Source organism: Capricornis sumatraensis, chromosome 6 (genome assembly GCF_032405125.1).
Source record: "Capricornis sumatraensis isolate serow.1 chromosome 6, serow.2, whole genome shotgun sequence".
NCBI lineage: Eukaryota > Metazoa > Chordata > Mammalia > Artiodactyla > Bovidae > Capricornis > Capricornis sumatraensis.
In genome coordinates, this window is record NC_091074.1 from 12,942,189 (window position 1) to 12,964,165 (window position 21,977).

Below are 21,977 nucleotides of genomic sequence, written 5' to 3' on the forward strand. Positions count from 1 at the left end.
AAGCTGATTTCCTGACTTCTTGTTTAGGCTGGCTTGTTTCAACACTTCTTGTGTCTGGCTCTTTTGTGTCCCCATGGACTGTGGCCCGCCAGGCTCCTCTCTCTCTGAGATTTCTCAGGCAAGAACACTGGAGTGGGCTGTCATTTTCCTCCCCAGGAAGGTCAGACTGACTGCCTGGCTTACTTGCCAGGCTCTGGGGCTCTGTTCCAAGGGAAGCAGGTGAAGCTTAACTCCAAGCCCAAAGGACTGGTACTAGACCACCGTCCACCAGTTGGGGCAAGGTGCTTTCTCCAGGGACATTTTCCTCTCTTGAGTAGCCAAGCTCTCCAGATTTAATTAGCTATGATGCTTTGTCATCTTCAGTATATCTTTTGCTCTTTAGCTAGTGTGCCAGACAAATGATTTTATCTGTGTGGGTCCATCAACAGAGCTGCTTATTGGAGATAATATAACATTTAACGTCTCATGTAACCTCAGGGCTCATGGCTTCATGGGTACCGGACTCTATCTTGCTCATTATGTTATCACTAAAACTGTGCACAGTACCCCAAAACCGGTTGTTCAGGAAATCCTTGTTGACCAGTTGAGTGGGTGGAATTGCATGTAAAATGTCAAGGGGAAAGAAAAGGGAAAGTGGTGTATAACTGCTTTCACCTTTAAATAGTGGATGAGATTTCAGGAAGGAGAAATTTAGAGAGAGATTATTCCAGAAAAGGTGTGGCATATTTGACTCACGACCTGCTGGGCTGTAGCCTGTCAGGCTCCCCTGTCCATGGGATTTGCCAGGCAAGAATACTGGAGTGGGTTGTCATTTCCTTCTCCAGGGTATCTTCCCGACCCAGGGGTCGAGCCCACATTGCAGGGTCTCCTACACTCCAGGGTCTCCCACATTGCAGCAGATTCTTCACAGACTGAGCCACCGGGCAAGCCGGAAAAAGAAAGCACCTTAAATAAGGAACATGTTCTGGTGAGGGATGGGGGTAACAGGACATCTTTGAGAAGAGTGAGTAATCTTGTCTTTGTCAAAGTTTACAAAACATTAGAACTAACCGTACATACCACCTCTGTTATGCTAACTAACTACCCTAATGCATCACCTTATGACATCTGAACTCTGATGTAGTCACGTTTCAATTATTTTCCTTACAGTCTGTTTTGTACCTTCTGTTCACAGAGATCAATAGTGGGAGCTGTGTCAAAACACACAGGAGCTGAAAAGACTGTAACTTCAATTACTGATTGAAGTGGGAAAAGAGTGTAAAATGCATTTTCTTGCTGTTTCTAGAGCAGGAGGGAGAAAAATAAAATGGGGGGAGGGGGACCTCTTCCCAAGATAGCACAAGACTACCATCTGAAAATCAGCATTACATAGAAAGAGAGATGAACATTGAATCCTGGGGAAAACCTGAAGGAAGACTAGTAGTAGGCAGCATCTTAAAGAGGAGGTGCCACGATTGTTATAATTGTGATGCCTGAGCTGACTCTGGGAAGATCCCCTGAAGAAGGGAATGGCTACCCACTCCAGTATTCTTGCCTGGAGAATCCCAGGGACAGAGGAGCCTGGTGGGCTACAGTCCATGGGGTCACAAAGAGTTGGACACAGCTAGCGACTATACAACAAACGACAACACGCTGCTATGTAGGTAGCATAAAAAAAAAGTGAAATATACACTTTGAGTACAAGCAAGAAACCAGTTGTGCTTTGCGAATGTAGTGTCCGATGTTACTGGTCTTTTCATGTGTCCACCTGCTTCAAACATGTATTGTATTAGATTGTAGGGACATAGCAGAAGACGTGTCCCTGGTCTCAAAAAATTTCCCTCTGGTGGCTCAGCGGTAAAGAATCTGCCTGCAATACAGGAGACCTGGGTTAGATCTCTGGGTTAGGAAGATCCCCTGGAGGGAGGGCATGGCAAACCACTCCAATATTCCTGCCTGGAGAATCCCATGGACAGACGGGTCACGAAGAATCAGACACAACTGAGCAACTAACACACACACACACACTCAACAGCATTATGACTGACTATCTAATCACAGTGTGACAAGGGCTATGAGGAGAATTAAAGGCTGCTATTAGAACCTTCAACCGGAAGAAATTTAGTCAACAATAGTGGGAAAGGGTTCCCCTAAGAGATAACATTGTAATAGATAAGCAATCTGTGGATAATCAGTTCACAGCTGTTACATGATGATGCTCTGATAAAACCTATCATACTCTTTCATTTTTTACATTTATAACATTAGCTCCCAACCATCGCTGATGTATAAATATTACTTTTTTCTTAGTTAAGTGTTTACTGTTCATTATCAACAGTATATTAGTTTTAGAGCAAATTTGCACCACATTGAAGCTACATGTTCGTGTACAGTTAGTACATTCTATTTTTTATTGGAGCGTAATTGCTTTAAGATGTTGTGTTGGTTTCTGCTTCACAATGAAGTGACTCTGCTATGTGTACGTGCATATCCCCCACCTTAACTCCCTCCCACCCACGCCCCATTCCACGCCTCTAGGTCCTCACACCCTTCCATTCCCCTCAGCATGTCCAAATGTCCTTTCTCTATGTCTGCATCTCTATTCCTGCCCTGCCCTACAAATGAGATGGTTCATTTGTACCATTATTCTAGATTATATATATTTGATATATGATATATATGCTGTGCTGTGCTTAGTTGCTCAGTCATGTCTGACTCTTTGCGACCCCATGGACTGTAGCTCGCCAGGCTCCTCTGTCCATGGCAAGAATACTGGAGTGGGTTGATGCCCTCCTCCAGGGGATCTTCCCAACCCAGGGTTCAAACCCAGGTCTCCAGCATTACAGACAGATTCTTTACTATCTGAGCCACCAGGGAAGCCCCCTATGATATATATATATATATATCATATCATGTCATAGCATTGCCTATTATTACTATATATAATAATAATAATAATAATAGTAGTGGTTAGCATTCAGCATTTATTATGTGTAAGGAAGATCTCCTGGAGGAGGGCATGGCAAACCACTCCAGTATTCTTGCCTGGAGAATCCCATACACAGAGGAGCCTGGTGGGCTACAGTCCATGGGGTCACAAAGAGTCAGACAGGACTGACCAACTAGATAACATCCTCCAAGGTTCCAATATATATTTCTAATTAAAACTTAAAATTTTCCATATAAAATAATCTTGTGTGTGCTAAGTCACTTCAGTCGTGTCCGATTCTGCAAACCTATGGATTGTAGCCTACCAGGCTCGTCTGTCCATGGGATTCTCTAGATGAGAATAGCAGAGAGGGTTGCAGTGCCCTCCTTGAAGGGATCTTCCTGACCCAGGGATCAAACCTGAACCTCTTCTGTCTCCTGCATTGGCAGGCGTGTTCTTTACCTCTAGTGTATATACCTGGGTGGTATATACATTTTTATCCTTAGTTTAAAGAAACCATAATAAGTACAAAGTTTATTAACAACCTTCAGTAAAAACAAATATCCAGTAAATTGCACTAGTTACATATCATAGTTTTTAGTATAATTTTTTAAATACTTTGCTGTTTTTTCTCAAAATTATACCTTTTACTTTTGTGCAGTTTTGTTTGCCATCTTACAAATCAATCTTTTTCAAAGTGGTTCTGGATTCCTAGTGTCCTCTTCATTTCTTGACATACTTCTGCAACAAGCATAAAATCATTGAATGTTTTCTCACCACAAGATTACAGCAAAAAACACAGCTTTCATAATTGTTAGTAAGATTTTGAATGAACAATGAAACTACTACTTTTCCTTTACTAGGTTAGGATAATCTCACAAAAGATGCCACAGACTAACTTTATAGCTGAAACAAAACCAGAACACAACATACCAATAGACACTTATTTTGAGGTTAAAAATAATATGCTGCCTATCGCTTCAGTCATGTCTGACTCTGTGCGACCCCATAGACGGCAGCCCACCAGGCTCCCCCGTCCCTGGGATTCTCCAGGCAAGAACACTGGAGTGGGTTGCCATTTCCTTCTCCAATGCATGAAAGTGAAAAGTGAAAGTGAAGTCGCTCAGTCGTGTCCGGCTCTTAGCGACCCCATGGACTGCAGCCCACCAGGCTCCTCCATCCATGGGATTTTCCAGGCAAGAGTACTGGAGTGGGGTGCCATTGCCTTCATATATATATAGAGAGAGAATTTATGTTTGAAAATATATTAAAGTAACATGATTCTTTCGAGTATCATAAGTACCAGCTTCCCTGATAGTTCAGTTGATAAAGAATCCACCTGCCATGCAGGAGACCCCGGTTCAATTACTGGGTCAGGAAGATCCGCTGGAGAAGGGATAGGCAACCCACTCCAGTATTCTTGGGCTTCCCTTTTGGCTTAGCTAGTAAGAATCTGCCTGCAATGAGGGAGACCTGGGTTCAATCCTCGGGTTGAGAAGATCCCCTGGAGAAAGGAAAGGCTACCCATTCCAGTATTCTGGCCTGTAGAATTCTATAACAGTCCATGGGGTCATAAAAAGTCGGACAAAACTGAGTGACTTTCACTTCACTTCAACATGATTCTATTAACTTCCACTAGTTATTTAAAAACAGCTGTTACATTAGTGGTAAAGTGATTTCTGGAAAAGTCAATACCTAATGAATGGACTATCTTTATTTACTTTCTTTATTTATAGCCTTATATCTCATGATTTGCAGCTAGGCTGGAGTTGATAAGTATATTACACTGTTAACTGAGGTTTATTGAATACAGAGATTAGAATTAAATGTAAGTGCTTTGTAAAAGCATTGCCTTTTGTTTCCCATTTCACATTTGCTTCAGAGTTGAAAGACAGCTACTGAATTAAGGCTGTACACATAAATATTGGACTTCCCAGGTGGCACAGTGGTAAAAAATCCATCTGCCAATGCAGGAGACCCAAAGGACGTGAGTTCAACCCCTGGGTCAGGAAGATCCCCTGGACAAGAAGAGGGCAACCCACTCCAATATACTTGCCTGAAGAATTCCATGGACAGAGGAGCCCGATGGGCTATAGTTCATGGGGCCACACAGAGTCAGACATGACTGAGTGCACATGTGCACGTGTGCGCACACACACATCACTGATTCATCAGCTGGTACATCTGAAGAAAATTCAAGATTCTTTTACCTACTTGGAGCTTAGATTGGACTATGCATTGTTTTCACTATGTTAACAAAACCAGTAGGATATGCATAGAGCATTACCTAAGGCAATGTTCCTTTCACATTTTCCTGTGAGCCTTTAGATAGCCAGTGTTTTAACTGTGCATCGATTTATCTTGTGTCTTTTCTTTTTCCCATCTCCGTGTGTTTTTATAAACCTCCTGCAGAAAGTCTTGAATCCTGTGAAATTTGCACTTATGTTTTTTGCAGATTGTTCTAGTGTACCTTAGTAATGGTATAATTGATTTCAGTTTAGTTTCACATCGCCATACTATTCTCCATAAACACTGTACCAATTTACATTCCCACCAACTGTGTAGGAGAGTTTCCTTTTCTCCACACCCTCTCCAGCATTTATTGTTTGTAGATTTTTTGATGATGGGTGTGAGGAGACAACTCACTGCAGTATTGATTTGCATTTCTCTAATAGTGATGTTGAGCACCTCTTCATATGTTTCTTGGCCATCTGCGTGTCTTCTTCAGAGAAGTCTCTCTAGGTCTTCTGCCCATTTTTTATTGTGTTGTTTATTTTTTGACATTGAATTGCATGAGTTGTTTTTATATTTTGGAGATTATGGACACCAAGGGGGAAAAGACAGAGTGGAATGAATTGGGACCTTGGGACTGACACATATAATCCCCATATTTTTGATACTATGTATAAAATAGATAATTAATAAGAACCTACAATATAGCACAAGGGAATCTATTCAATGCTATGTGGTGACCTAAATGGGAGGGAAATCCCAAAAAAGTGGGGATATATGGAAACGTATAGCTGATTCACTTTGCTGTACAGCAGAACCTAACACAATATTCTAAAGCAACTACACTCCAGTAAAACTTAAAAAAAATAAAAAAAGAAAGAAAGCATGGAGAAGTATGCACGTCCTCCTAGGGACCTACGAGTGACACAGTGTCACTTGTACCATGTTCTGTTGACCAAAGCGCGTCCAAAGTGGAGTGGGTGTTCTGTTGACCAAAGCACGTCCAAAGGGGAGTGGGGAAATCAACCTTCCCTCTCCTGTATCCACGGCTTTCAAATGTGAATTTGGAAAAAGAATCAATGCCATCTTGGAAGCCAGTCTTTCACAACCATATTATACTTTCTGAACACTCTTTAAGAAACAGCAGTCTTTTACATTTTCTAATACTGTGATCCAAGATAAATTGCCGAATTCCACATTCCTGTGTTTTCACCAACTATCAGTGAAACACCCTTCCAAAGTTCTATTGTTTTATACACTGCTGGGAATTCTGAGTGATTGAAAATAAAGAGGCATCTAGTGGGGCTATGTTTGGTTTGTCTACCCTGGTGGCTCAGATGGTAAAGAATCTGCCTGCAGTGAGGGAGACCTGGGTTCAATCCCTAGGTCGGGAAGACTGCAGAAGGTTACAGAAGGGAATGGCCACCCACTCCAGTATTCTGGCCTAGAGAATTCTATAGACAAAGGAGCTTGGCAGGCTACAGTCCATGGGGTCACAATAAGTCAGATATGACTCAGCAACTAACACTTTCACTTTTACTTTCACATCAGAAAGTATTAAATATTTTTTCAAACATTTATTTTGTGAATAGTATTATTATATCGTCTTTTTAAGTATTTTTGATTATTTTTTTTTAGTTTATGCTATTATTTAACTGTGTTAAGTCTTTGTTGCTGCTGAAGGGCTTTCTTTTAGTCGTGGCGATTGGGGTCTCCTCTCTATAGTTACATGCAGACTTCTTGTGCTGGCTTCCCTTGTTGTGGGACACAGGCTTGTGTTTTATTAAGCCGTCTGTGTGCAGAAAAGCAACACCATGTTAGTCTCCTGCTGATGGGAGAGAAGACCCATTGGACATTCCTGGCAAAGACAAGGCTGCTCATCATTTTAGAAAGTACTTATGAAATGACTTTCTTCCTCTGAGGCTTCAGCCTCAGAATGGCAGGGAATTTATAGGGCAGCCTGTAAATTCTGTAAACTCTGCTGATCAGTACTGTTCACCTCTGACCCTCTCCTGACAAAGGACCCTCTTGGAGATGGGAGGGGAGTGATCTTGAGAAGATGAAAGGAAAAGACTATAAAAACTAGGTTTATTTAATTAGGAGGCACGTGTTGAAAAGAGATAGAAAAGATGCCTGGATCCAAAAGTAGACAACGTTGGAAGTCAGGGAGATTTGCTGCCTTAACAAACACTGCCACAGTGTTAGAGTAAAGAGATATTTGTATTTCAGCCCATATGCACTCTGAAATAGTGACAGTCACAAACAAGTTTCTCCTATTTTAAAGCACATATTGAAAATAACTGGTGATTCTCTAATGTTTGTCTATGTTTAAATCGCTTATCATTCTTTCTTCTCCATATTCTTTTTTCACAATAAGAAAAAGCAATCCTTGATTTTAAATTTCACTGGAGGACGATGAATGGCAGGTGTTTGACCCCAAGCTACCTGGGCACCTGCTGGAGAATGAAAAGAGCTGGCTTGACAATCACTGTCAGGCTTTTCAAAGCCCACCTTCAAGACACGTAGCACAGCTGTAAAATGCTAGAGAAAGGTGCCTGCTTTTCAAAAATGGCAGGCAGTCATGAGGACAAGAAAGATTGCTTCTCTATTTAAAGCACTGTGAAGCTGTGCAGCACCACAGAGGTCCAGGCATGGCACAGTGCCCAGCACACACACAGAAGAGCTACCATTTATTCAACATTCACTAGGTGATGGGCAGTATGCTATGCTGTGCACAGTCACTCAGTCATGTCTGACTCTTTGCAACCCCATGAACTGTAGCCTGCCAGACTCCTCTGTCCTTGGAGTTATCCAGGCAAGAATACTGGAGTGGGTTGCCATTCCCTTCTCCAGGGAATATTCTCCATGCAGAAATGGAACCTGCATCTCCTACATTGGCAGGCAGATTCTTTACTAATGAGCCACCAGGGAAGCCCCTTAAATGGAAATATGCTAAATATGCCTGATTCCATTCTCATGCTAACCTTGCAAGAGAGGGGCATCACTGTCCTCATATCCCAGAAGAGGAAAATGAGGCCCAGAGATTCAGTGTTGCTTGTACTCAAAACCAGGTGGCTCAGTGGTCAAGATCCGCATGCCAGTGCAGGAGAGTTAAGGGAGGTGGGTTCAATCCCTGGGTCAGGAAGATCCCCTGGAGGATGACAGGGCAACCCACTCCAGTATTCAGAGAAGGATACAGTATTCAGAGTATGCAATATTCAGAAAAGTACTCAGAGGAGTATCCAGTATATGGAGGGAGCCTGAAAGGTCACAAAGAATCAGACACAACTGAAGTGACATAGTGAAAGGTTGTTGCTAATCTGTGAAAGATGCTCAAATTCGTGGCCTCCAGAGGAGAAGAATTCAATGCAGGGCCAGTGACGAGGCTTGATCGCTCGGAACTTTTGTGTAATAAAGTTTTATTAAAATATAAAAGAGATAGAGAAAGCTTCTGACATAAGCATCAGAAGGGGGCAGAAAGAGTGCCCCCCATGCTTGTCTTTAGCCGGATGTTATAGAGCTGCTTCTGCTGCTGTTGCTAAGTCGCTTCAGTTGTGACCGACTCTGTGCGACCCCACCGACGGCAGCCCACCAAGCTCCCCCGTCCCTGGGATTCTCCAGGCAAGAACACTGAAGTGGGTTGCAATTTCCTTCTCCAATGCATGAAAGTGAAAAGTGAAAGAGAAGTCGCTCAGTCATGTCCGACTCTTCTAGACCCCATGGACTGCCGCCCACCAGGCTTCTCTGTCCATGGGATTTTCCAGGGAAGAGTTCTGGAGTGGGGTGCCATAGAGCTACTAGCAGGCTGCTACCTGAAGAAAGGACATGTCTCAAAACTCAGAGACTGGCACCAGGCCCTTCACCCACAACATGCATTTTGAGATAACATTGGCACAAGGTGAATTGTCCTGGGCCATAAAATGATTGACATGAATCTTGAAAAAAGACATGTTTCCAGCAAAGACATAGTCTCATTAATATAGCTTAAGAGAATATCTGCATGAGTAAAACATACTGGCTTGTCAAGTTGGTTCTGAGTCTAAGGCGGAACTGACTTGAAGACATAGTCTAGGGTAAATACATAGTTCATTAACATCGCTTAAGACAATCATTTCCATAAGAAAAACACAAACTTTAGCTCAAGGTTTGTGAAAAGTTAAGTTTAGGTGGAGCTAGGTGTCATCATGGCAACACAGAATTTTAAGAGATACCTCCTTTTAAATTTATATAGAGAAGGGGGGAAACTCTAACACTTGTTTCCTCCTGCCACTTAAGAGAGAGATACAAATGTCTGACACTTGCCTCCTATTTCCTCCATTTGGAGACCCCTGGCCTTCCTGCCAGTTACCCTCTCATTCCCTGCTTTTCTTTTAGGAGAATTATGTTGCCTAGGGAAAGGGGCGTCATTCTTGTTCTGTAACTGCTTCCAAGCTGATACAGGGCATTGAACTGGTCAGGCAACATATTCTCCTAACCATCATATTGAGGGTCTCTGATCCAGGGGCCCCAAGTAGACCAAGCCATTAGACAGATTGTGGAATGCAGTGTAGGAGTGATCCCAGGACAGGAAGGCATTGTCTTGAGGATCAAGTGGCAGACTCAGGATTTTTGGAGTCAACACAAGCAGGCTCACAGAGATTATCAGGCCCATCTGAAAGTACAAAGTCAGAGCACAGAAAGTAAAGCCATAAAATGATGTAACTAAGTCCTGGTCAGGGTGCCACCTCTTAACTCGAGTGTGATGTACCCATGAATCAATTCCTGGCACTTTGACAGCTGTGGGAGAACAAAGAATAACCTGGTAAGGTCCTTAGAGAGATTGGCCCCCAGATCCCAATGTTTTTATCAGGACCTCAGTTCCTGGCTCAAATAGAGGCTTGCTTGACTCAGAGGCAGGGTCAAGAGTCACCTCCCAGAGTTCCATTAATGTACCTTTTGAAAAGTTGAAAGTTGAGTTACCTAATTAGTTAATTCCAAGGCTTCAGGCTCTATAACAATGTCTGTGTGTAAGAAAGGCCTTCCATAAAAACATTCAAAAGGGGACAATCCCTCCTTTCTGGGAGCAGTTCAAGCCCTCATTAAAGCTACGGGTAGAACTTTAATCCAATTGTCCTGCATCTCTTGAGTTAATATGTGCAGATGTCTTTTGATAATGTCATTAGCTTGGGGTCTCCAGGAACAGTGTAAGTGACATTCTATTCCTGCTGCTGCTGCTAAGTCGCTTCAGTCGTGTCCGACTCTGTGCGACCCCAGAGACCGCAGCCCACCAGGCTCCGCCGTTCCTAGAGCTTTTGAAACCCACAGAGTTACAGCAGCTTTAAAGGCGGACCCATTGTCACTCTGAAGGCTCCATAGTAGCCCAAACCTGGGAATAATTTCATGGATTAGAATTCTTATAAACCGCTTAGCCTGTTCACTATGACAGGGAAAAGCCTCAATCCATCCAGTAGAAGTATCCACCCAAACTTGTAAACAAGAATACCCATTAGCTTTTGGCATATGAATAAAATCAATTTCCCAGTCCTCTCCAGGATATTTTCCACTTCATCGTAATACAGATTTTGCTGGGTTTTCAGTCTTTGGGTTATTTTTCTGACAAACCTCACATCTTGTGATAATGTTCTTTAAAGTTTTCATTACATTTTTACCTTCACAGAAGTGAGAAGCCATCTGGTAAGTACTCTCAACACCTAAATGAAAACTCTGGTGTAAACACTTAAGAATTTTCCATTGAGCATTTCCAAGAATCGTCCATTCTCGGACTGTAACCATCCTTTTTCAGTCATCTTTGTTCCTCTTTTCTCATATCTTTCTAATTCTTCCTCAGTTATATTGTGGTTTTTCCTATTCCATAGGACCTGTCCAGACCAAAGGCGTCTGCAGTGAAGGGGTTTCTTAAAGTGCCACTTTTCTGGCTTGACAGTCAGCCAGCTGATTACCTTCGGCTACTTTACTCCCATCCCTGCTGTGCCCTTTGAAATGCATAATAGCTATTTCTTTAGGACAATACACAGCAGTTAAAAGTCTCAGTCCCTCTGAAATGCTTAATAGGTTCTCCAGTTGCCATTTTAAACTCTTTCTTTCCATATTGCAGCACGAGCGTGTAAAGTCAAATAAGCATAGTTAGAATCAGTGTAGATATTTACTCGCTGCCCTTTGCTTAATTCTAGAGCTCGGGTCAGAGCCACAAGCTCTGCTAGTTGAGCACTTGTTCACTGGGGGAGAGATTTTGCTTCTAAAACCTGTTCAACCATCACCACAGCATAACCTGCTTTATGCTTCCCGTCTCGAACAAAAGAACTGCCATCTGTAAATATTTCCATGTCAGGATTGTCTAATGTGGTATCCATCAGATCTTCCCAAGCTGCACAGTTTAAAGTTTGAAATTGGGAACAATCGTGATCAGGCGTTTCATTTTCCTTCTCAGGAAGGAAAGTGGCAGGATTTAAGTTTCCACAAAATTTAAGCTTGGTTGTTTGTCCTTTTAACAACAATGACTTATATTTAAGAAGCCTACTGTCTGTCATCCAAATACTAACCTTAGAGTTTAAGATTCCACTCCTATAGGCTGCTGGTGAGACCCTCGGGGTTCTGTCAAAACTCCCAAGGCCATACCTCTTCTTTCAGTGACAAACAAATTAAATTCTGACCCTGTGGGCAAGCTCAAAGCAGGAGCTTGGAGGAGAACCGTCTGAAGAGCCTTAAAAGCCTTTTGCATATCTGGAGACCAAACCTGCTTGTCGGTTTAGGCCTGCTGAATCTCAGTTATAAGTTTATATAAAGGCTGGGCAAGTTCCCCATAACCCAGAATCCAAATGCGGCCTGTGATTCCAAAACATCCTCTCAATTGTCTTCAAATCATAGGTAGAGGATGATTTAATATAGGTTTAATTCTAGAAGGCAAATTGAAAAACATTTGGCTCGTTCGGGAATTTCAGACAGTAGAATACAAGGATTAGGCACCGCAGGGTGTAAAGGAACTTCCACCTCATTGATTATATGTAAATATTGAACTAGTCTCCGTTTACCATTTGATTTCTTTATACCCAAAATAGGAGTGTTGCATGGACTCTTACAGGGAATTAATAGCCCCTGCTCCTTTGAATTCACAATGATGGGTTTCAACCCTTCCTTAATCTCAGGTTTCAGAGGATACTGTTTTTCACGTGGAAATACATGTGGGTCTTTGAGCTTAACAACTACAGGAATAGCATGTTGTGCTCGACCCACAGATTTTCCATCAGCCCACACTCGAGGATTTACATTTTGTTCAATTAAAGGGAGATAAAAGAAGGACTCCATATTCATGAAAACAGAGGCATGGACCCTGCTCAGTATATTCCTCCCCAAAAGTGGTGAGGGAGACTCTGGCACAATCAGAAGCTCGTGTGAAAATAGCACAGAGTCCCAGTTGTAACTTAGAGGATGGCTGAAATAATAACATTTGGCTCATCCAGGCAGTCACATTAAGGAAGCAGATCAGGAAGAAAGTGGGCCAGGGGCTTCAGTAAGCACAGAGTAAGTTGCCCCAGTGTCCAAAAGGAAATCAACGGATTGCCCCCCCTCCAACAGTCATTAATGCCCGGGGTTCCTCAGATGAATTAGGATGGGAGCTTGTGTGGGGACCCCTGGGCACCTTCAGTCCTGATTGTCTTGAGAGTCCAGCCCCTGAAACCTACGCCTCTGGGGGCAGTCTCTCCTCCAGTGTGGTCCTTGCAGACCAGACAGGGAGCCAGGGGCGGCTTAGATGCCTGAGGGCAATCCCACTAGGGGCCCTCCTTTCCACAGTAATGGCAAGCCCATCCCTTTTCACCTGGGTCCCTCTGGGCATCTTTCTCAGGCTGTTTAAGAACGGTTCTGACAGCCGTTACAAGGGCTTCTGCCTGTTCCATTGTCTTTCTTTCCCTCACTTTGTCTCCCATAATAGACTGTCTGAGCCAGTTGCAACAGATTATCTAAAGTCTGATTTGGTCCATACGCCTGTTTTAATAGCTTACGGCAGATATCTGGAGCCGACTGAGTGAGAAATGTATCTTTTAAGATCACTCTTCCCTCTTCACTTTTGGGATCAATCTCAGTGAATCTGCAGAGGGCTTCTCTCAGTCTATCTAGGAATTTACCAGGAGTTTCCTTCTCTTCCTGTTCAATGTTTATCAATTTGGCATAGTTTAAAGTCTTAGCACACGCTTGCCTGAGTCCTTCAAGAATACATCTGACAAAATGATTCTGATCCCATCTTCCTTTAGCTGCGTTACAGTCCCAATCTGGTTCTATAGCTGGGACCGCCTGATTCCCAGTGGGGAGGGTGGTTATCTCCTCCTCTCTCTTCCCTGCTGATTCATTACCAAGCCACTCATCTCCATAGGCAACCACTTTCCCCAAAACTCGAGTTCTCCAGTCAGGAGTTAGCATTTGTCCCAGGACATACATCTTTCCAAGAAAGGTCATAAAGTAAACTTAGTCCCATAAAGGCTGCTATATATATATAATCTCGACCACAATTGGGACTGTTTGAAATTCTACTGAGACTGAGGCAACCCTTCCTAGGGGAGTTCCCTGACTTTTAGTTTGCTCAGTTTGGAGCCCCAGGTACAGGGGCAAAGTAGGAGGACAGGGGGGAGCTGAAGGTTTCACACCCAAATCTATACCCTTAGGACATTAGGTCTAGCGTGTCTTACAGAGAGAAAAACGGCAACACATATATACTTCTACCCATTTCCCTTGTTTTCTACAGAACCGGTCTAATTGTAAAACAGTATTATAATTAAAAGACCCTCCAACCGGCCACTGTTTGCCATCCTCCAATGGATACCATGGCCATTTAGGATCACAGAGGAAGATCAGATATGTCTTCTTTAAGCTCTGGGGATCAAATCTATCCCAGTTTTTCAGGATACAATTCAAAGGAGTGAGGCTGAAATTGTTAGCTCCCAGCTGTAAGAGAGAAAAAAAAGTAACCAGTGCCCTCTTTCTACCAGAGGCATCCGTCCCTGCTCTAGATGGGGGTGTAGACAGACTTTACACCAAAGCTTTCCTTCCCTGGTTGGACTTAGTCTGTCCCTTACTGACAGACACCATACTCGTCCCTCCCAGCTCTGCCACTGAGGCAGGGTGAAGATGTCCCAGGGGTAGGCCTGATGGCATCCCAGACTGATGCCCAGTTCCTCACCATTAAAACCTTGCTTGCCTCTGATGCCACCTGGGAAGCAATCAGAGTAACCTTCCAGAATGCCTGGAAGCTAAGACTGCTGCGGGAAACATTCATCTCCCCGAGTGCCTGTGCCCTGAGTATATTCCTGACCACAATAAGACAAGCACAAACATGAAACTAAGATGTTCCTTACGAGTGTCACCTCATCAGTATCAGAGATAGTAAAAGAGATGGTGGAGGGCTGCCCAGTGAGGAAAAAGTGATTTTTGTCCTCGAGTTGTTAGGGCCAGTCTTTCCAGTTCATTCTCACAGATTCCACAGAAAGAATATCTAAGGAGTTGGGACAAAAGCCATTGGAGAGCCTCCTCTGGTCCAGTAAGAGTTAGAATTAACAAAAGGAGAAGCCCAGTGTACTTCCTATCTGAGTAACCTTTAACCTGAGAGATGCTCTTGGATCTCGAGCTCCATCTAGCTTCCAAACATTCGACTCCTAGCAAGGTTAGGCATTTCCTGACTACCAATCCAAGTTTGGGACCTAAGTAACAGTACACAGTAACAGCATAGATCACAAATCCCTTGAAAGTCTATAATCCAACAGATTAGGTTAGTAGTTCTAATTCCCAAGAAGTTATGAAGTGGTCAAAGAGACAGGAAAGTTTGACCAAGAAAGGAGAGATCACTCCACACGTTTTGTCCATCTCTGGCTGCTCCCTTTGCAGGGAGGTTGGGTGTCTCTCGGCCTTGGCAGGTCAGCATAATTCCCCGACAGATTTCTGCCATAAGCCGTATGAGGTCACCCTGGAACCACAGAGCAGGGCTCCTCACTTGTTTCATGCAGGTCATGTCATTCATTCACAGAAGCACACAGTAGAGTTAGTAAAGTACAGCAGAAAATATGCTTGCTAGGAGAACAAAGAACTAGAGCTCCAAGCATCCTTGCCTTGTCCTGAAGAATCCCGGATGAGGCCCCCAACATGAAAGGTTGTTGCTGAACCATGCAAAGACACCGGGATTCTTGGCCTCCAGAGGAGAGGACAAGGCTTGATTGCTCTGAACTTTTGTGTAATAAAGTTTTATTAAAATATAAAAGAGATAGAGAAAGCTTCTGACATAAGCATCAGAATGGGGCAGAAAGAGTGCCCCCCTGCTAGTCTTTAACCAGATGTTATAGAGCTACTAGCAGTCTGCTAATTGGAGAAAGGAAATGTCTCAAAACTCAGAGACTGGCACCAGGCCCTTCACCCACAACATGCATTTTGAGATAACATTGGCACAAGGTGAGTTGTCCTGGGCCATAAAACGACTGACATGAATCTTGAAAGAAGGCATGTTTCCAAGCAAAGACAGTCTCACTAACACAGCTTAACAGAATATTTGTATGAGTAAAACATACCGGTTTGTCAAGGTGGTTCTGAGTCTTAGGTGGAACTGACTTGAAGATACTCTAGCATAAATACATAATTCATTAACATTGCTTAAGACAATCATTTCCATAAGAAAAATGCAATGGTTAGCTCAAGGTTTGAGAAAAGTTAAGTTAGGTGGAGCTAGGTGTCATCATGGCAACACAGAATTTTAAGAGAAGGGGGAAAAAAATCTAACACTTGTTTCCTCCTGCCACTTAAGAGAGAGATACAAATGTCTGACACTTGCAGCCTATTTCCTCTGTTTGGAGACCCCTGGCCTTCCTGCCTGTTATCCTCCCAATAGCGCACACACAGGTACTCGAAACCAGACTCCAGAGCTTGCCCAGAGCTAGCGTGTACTTGTTTAGTCACTCACTCATGTCTGACCATTTGAGACCCCATGGACTGTAGTCCATCAGACTCCTCTCTCCATGGAATTCCCTAAGCAAGAATACTGGAGTGGGTTGCCTTGCCTTTCTCCAGAGGATATTTCCTACCCTGGGGTCAAACCTGCATCTCCTGCATTGGCTGGCAGTCTTTACCCATCAGCCACCAGGGAAGCCCTTATTGGAGCATGGTTGGTTTGCAATCTTGTGTTAGTTTCTGCAGTGAAGCAACATGAATCCGCTATACTACTTATACATCCTGCCTTTTGGATTTTCTTCCCATTTAGGTCACCACAGAGCACCAAATAGGGTTCCCGGAACTATTTTATTGAAATTCAAATGGGGGTTTTCATCCGTGCCGCAAAGCAGTAGCCTTAGAAAAGATAACCTTTCTGCTCTCTCTTAGAGATTTAATTTCTTCTTACTTGGTCTGTTCATGTTGTAATATTTTCCCTGCAAGGTTATGCAGAGTTTATTGATGCCACTGTAATTAAAATGCTCCCCCATGTCACATGACTTTCTCTTTAAATGTTTTATCTCCCCTTGTGTGTTTCTACAGTTCTTTTCAGTAATGGTTCTCTCTTTTCCTTTTTGTTCTTTATGACAGATCTTGATCTAAAAACCATGTGAAATCTGCAAATTATACCTTAGAGTCACAGTTGAATGTCTCTGATGTCTAAACCATTTCTCTTCTCTATTATCTCAAATATGCGTTGAAATGCTAAAAATTTAACTAACAGTGATTCAAGAAGAATTAACTTGATATATCAAGATGAAGTTTTGTTTACCATGCTCAGAATCCAAGTATTTTTAAGAGTTTTATTATGGTACGTCTTTAAGTGCATTCCTGCTGATTTCAAAAGTGATGAAAATTGCCTAATTTTCACTTGGCTTACTTAATTTCCACGTCACTCATTTATTCAGTCAAAAACGCTAATTTTTCTTCTTCCATCTCCCTTATACCCCACAATATAACAGTCATAGTCCTAAGGAAATGGACAAGGAGAGGTGAAAAAAATCAGGGCTGGTCCATCTAACTTTTTAGTAGGCTTTAAATATTCAAAAGTATAGGTCATGAAGCATGCATCTGACTCTTTGCAACTCCATGGGCGGTAGCCTGGCAGGCTCTTCTGTCCATGGGATTCTCCAGGAAAGAATACTGGAATGGGTTGCCATGACCTTTTCCAGTGAATCTTCTCAACCCAGGGATCAAACCCATATCTCTTAGGTCTCCTGCATTGATCAGAGGGTTCTCTACCAGTAGCACCAACTGGAAGTCTAAGTCATGAAGATTCCTGGTCTAAAACCTGCCTCTGGTAGATTTGTCTACAACTGCTTATTCAGACTCTGCCTCCAATTACAAGGCGTGGAGTGTTTATACGCCAAGCAGTGTTTACACACCAATTATGTGTCCTACAATTAAATTCAGTTCTGACGCTATTTACCAGATTCCTCTGTCCATGGGCTTCTCCAGGCAAGAATAATGGAGTGGGTTGCCATTTACTACTCCAGGGGATCTTCCTGACCCATGGATAGAACCCCCGTCTTTTTTGTTGGCAGGAGGATTCTATACCACTGAACCACCTGGGAAGCCTCAAAAAGAGTATACATATATCTTATAATAAATCACAATATCAGTCATAAACTATAAGTAAGCAAATTGCATGAAAGCTGAGAGGCATAGAGGATTGTGTATATGATAATTCATAATTTAGTCTGTTGATCTATTACAGTGTTATCATGTATCTCTGTGCTCTGTGCGGTATTACAAATGCATAGAGCCACAGAAAAGGAGGCAGTCAGAAGTATAATAATAATAATAATCCTTTATTTTAGTGAGTGATTGGGCTTTCCAGGTGGCTCAGTGTAAATAATCCACCTGCAATGTAGAAGACCTGGGTTCTACCCCTGGGTTAAGAAGATCCCCTGGAGAAGGAAATGGCAACCCACTCCAGTATTCTTGGAAATCCTGGGAAATCCCATGGACAGAGGAGCCTGGTGCACTATGGTCTGTGAGGCTGCAAACAGTCAGACACGACGGAAGTAACTTAGCACATGCACAGCAAGATGAGCTGATACTAGTGTAGGGTTGATCTTTTTTAAATTAATTTTTATTGGGGCATAGTTGCTTTACAATATTGTGTCAGTTTCTGTTGTACAGCAAGGTGAGTCAGCCATACTTATACATATATCCCCTCTTTTTTGGATTTCCTTCCCATTTAGGTCACCACAGAGAGTTAAGTAGAGTTCCTTGTGCTATACAGTAGATTTTCACTGGTGATCTATTTTATACATAGTATCAATAGTGTGTACCTGTCAATCCCAGTCTCCCAATTCACCCCACTCCCACTTCCCACACTTGGTGTCCATACATTCGTTCTCTACATCTGTGTCTCTATTTCTGTTTTGCAAATAAGTCCAACTATACCATTTTTCTTTATTATAAGATGACTAGTGTCCTTATATGTTAAAGGAGCTCATCTGCCTGCATCCCCTCCATCCTCCATGAGCTCTGCACCTGCACACTGGCTTACTAGCTGTCTTTGAATAAATCCACAATACTCTCTTCCAGCTCTTTCCTCAGGTATCTGCTTGCCTCTCCCCACATACTCCTGGAACCGTCGCTCAGGTCTCACTCACTCAACAAAGTCTCCTCTGGCCGCCCTGCTGCATTTAGGAGCTGCCTCAGCAGCCATAGCCCCCAACCCTTGCTTTCCTACCTCAGGCTTCATTTTTGATATAGCGTATAATGCACTCCACAATTTCATCAGGTTGTAGGTTCTATCCCCACCCCCACTATTTTTGTATACTAAAATGTAAGCTCTTTGGGACTTCCCTGGTGATCCAGTGGTTAAGACCCTTCACTTCCACTGCAAGGGGTATGGTTTTGATCCTTGGTCAGGGAACAAAGATCCCACATGCCAAGCAGCCAATAATAATAATGATAAAAATAAAACAAAAGCTCTTCAAGGACAGTATTTCTAGACTTTCCCTTGATATTATCTGCCTTATGCCAAGATCCTTCAGTTCAGTTCAGTTGATCAGTCGTGTCCAACTCTTTGCAATCCCATGGACTGCAGCATGCCAGCCCTCCCTGTCCATCACCAACTCCCAGAGTTCACTCAAACTCATGTCCATCGAGTCAGTGATGCCATCCAACCATCTCATCCTCTGTCGTCCCCTTCTCCTCCTGCCCTCAATCTGTCCCAGCATCAGTGTCTTCTCAAATCAGTCAGTTCTTTGCATCAAGTGGCCAAAATACTGGAGTTTCACCTTCAGCATCAGTCCTTCCAAAGAATATTCAGGACTGATCTCCTTTAGGATGGACTGGTTGGATCTCCTTGCAGTCCAAGGGACTCTCAAGAGTCTTCTCTAACACCACAGTTCAAAAGCATCAATTCTTCAGCGCTCAGCCTTCTTTATAGTCCAACTCTCACATCTGCACATGACTACTGGAAAACCCATAGCTTTGACTAGATGAACCTTTGTTTGAAAAGTAATGTATCTGCTTTTTAATATGCTGTCTATGCTGGTCATAACTTTTCTTCCCAGTAGCAAGCATCTTTTAAATTTCATGGCCAAGATCCTGGCATACACTTAATGTTCAGAATGAACTAAAATCAGTGATATCTACATTATTGGACATTAATCCTGATGTTGAGACTTTTGTTATTTTTGTTGTTGGCTTCAGATATAAGAGTAAAGAGTCGGATAGGAAATATTGGAATTTCCACAACACTTTATACTTACCAGTATTTCTGTGTAACCGGGATGAAAATAATTATTAGAAAACGACTGTGGCAATTGTGGACTTTTTTCGTAGATCATTCTTGTTTTATATTGTTCTCTGAATTCTCATGAAATGAATGAATTTTTCTCCCTTAGGTCATTGGTCTATCACTAAATCAAAAAATTAAAACATAGCTATTCAGTTTTGGGCACTGTATCTCATGCACAGCATTGCATTGTCTAGGTCAAAACCAATTTACATCCACACAGTGCTGATTGCTTCTACCAAATGAACTTCCAAAAATTTTATCTGAATAATTTGGGGGGAAAATGGTAATAAATGTTCAGCCAATCTCACACTGTAACTGGACGGCTGTGCCCCCAACTGGTAAAGAAAAATTGTATGAGGTGCCGAGTGTAATCTTATTTATTGATTGCCTTCATTCTGGAGTCAGTGAAGGGCAAAAAAAGGAATGGTTAAATGAAAGCAATGAAATGTTGTGATTTATTAATAGAGAGACTGTGTTACATCCATCTGCACATCTACAAAATTGCTTATTTGTCCTTAATGTATTTTCAGACAGTGTTTTCATTTTAGGAACCAAGATGATGACCAAGCCACTTTCTAGTCATGGTTGTCTTCTCTCTGAGGGGAAAAAAAACAACTTTCACTTATATATGATGGCTCATGGTAAATTACTTAAGATGTGTTCAGATAACTGGACGTATCTCATGATTCCCTTCAATCTTTATTCTCAGGGGTTTTGATTTCTCAGGGAGAGTGATTCAGACAGAGACAGGCTTGGCAGCAAAAAAAATAAAAAGAAAAAAAATCAGATTGCAGTTGACAGGTGCAGTATTGGGCATCCAAAAAGGCAATCAGGCAGGAATTTTTCCAGAGGGTTATAAAGTATGGCGTGTGAAGTTTGCTTTTTCCACATTTTCAAGGTAGAGACAGGAATATATTTATATATTCTCCTTAGCAAATTGGTTCATGGGAATTTGCCTGAATTTCACTGAAACCTGGACTTAGAATTTAAGATTAGATAGAAATTTGTGTGTTTTTTTTTTAATTCCTTTGAGATTGGGTTTTATTTTTTACTTAGCATAAGGCCCTTGGGTCTTTCCTGGTGGCTTAGAAGGTAAAGAATCTGCCTGCAATGCAGGAGACCTGAATTCAATCCCTGGGTCAGTAAAACTCCCTGGAGAAGGGAATGACAATTCACTGCAGTATTCTTGCCTGGAGAATTTCATGGACAGTGGAGCCTGGTGGGCTATAGTCCACGGGGTTGTAAAGAGTCGGACACTACTATGTGCTGTGTGGATAACAGTTTCATTTTTTTTCATAATGCTCTTAAGAGCCATCCTAGTTTTTACATCGATAGATAGATAGATGATAGATAGATAGATCAGTCCTTTTTATGGTCAAGTAATAGTCCATTGTATAAATGTATCACAGGTTGTTTATCCAGTCATTCTCTGAAGTACATGTGAATTATACATTGGCAGGACATTCCCAATTTTTGGTTTTTGTTTTTTCACAGTACTATGTATTTTTAAGAAATTGTTATTGGAGTTTATCTGCTTTACAATGTTTGGTTAGTTTCAATTGCATAGCAAAGTGAATCAGCTATACATATATGTATATCCCCTCTTTTTTGGATTTCCTGCCCATTTAGGTCACCGCAGAGCACTGAGTAGACTTTCTTGTGCCATTCGGTTCAGAGTCTGTATATGTTTAGAATACGATCAGCCATCAGAGAAGACCCAAGTTGAGATGGCTCTAGACAGGGAAATAGCATCATGTTTCTATCAAAGGATTCATTCACATCAGTTTCTTTTTTAATTTATTTTTTAATTGAAGTTTAGTTTAGTTAATAGCCTCTGAATAATGTGTGCAGTTGACCCTTAGATTTATTCTGTGGAGAGAGTGGTGAATAAGAAAATATTTTCATGCCAGATTGCCTTTGGCAGAGTTAACTTGAACTCAGACAGTACACTGATTATATTTAATGAATTAATACTATAACTGTAATACCAAAAAATACAGCAAGTTTTGCAGAAGTGGTAGGTTCTTAGACAGCACCTGTGCAACATGTGGATAAATTGGGGATTCAGTATATAATGTGATAGACATATATGATTGACAGTCTCAGGTTTGATGT

General features: G+C 42.2%; 1 protein-coding gene across 1 annotated transcript in view; it reads left to right on the forward strand.

Moving 5' to 3' along the window:
* GALNTL6 (polypeptide N-acetylgalactosaminyltransferase like 6) overlaps positions 1–21,977 on the forward strand; it is a 1,456,655-nt gene that overhangs the window by 772,334 nt on the left and 662,344 nt on the right. The window lies entirely within an intron of this gene.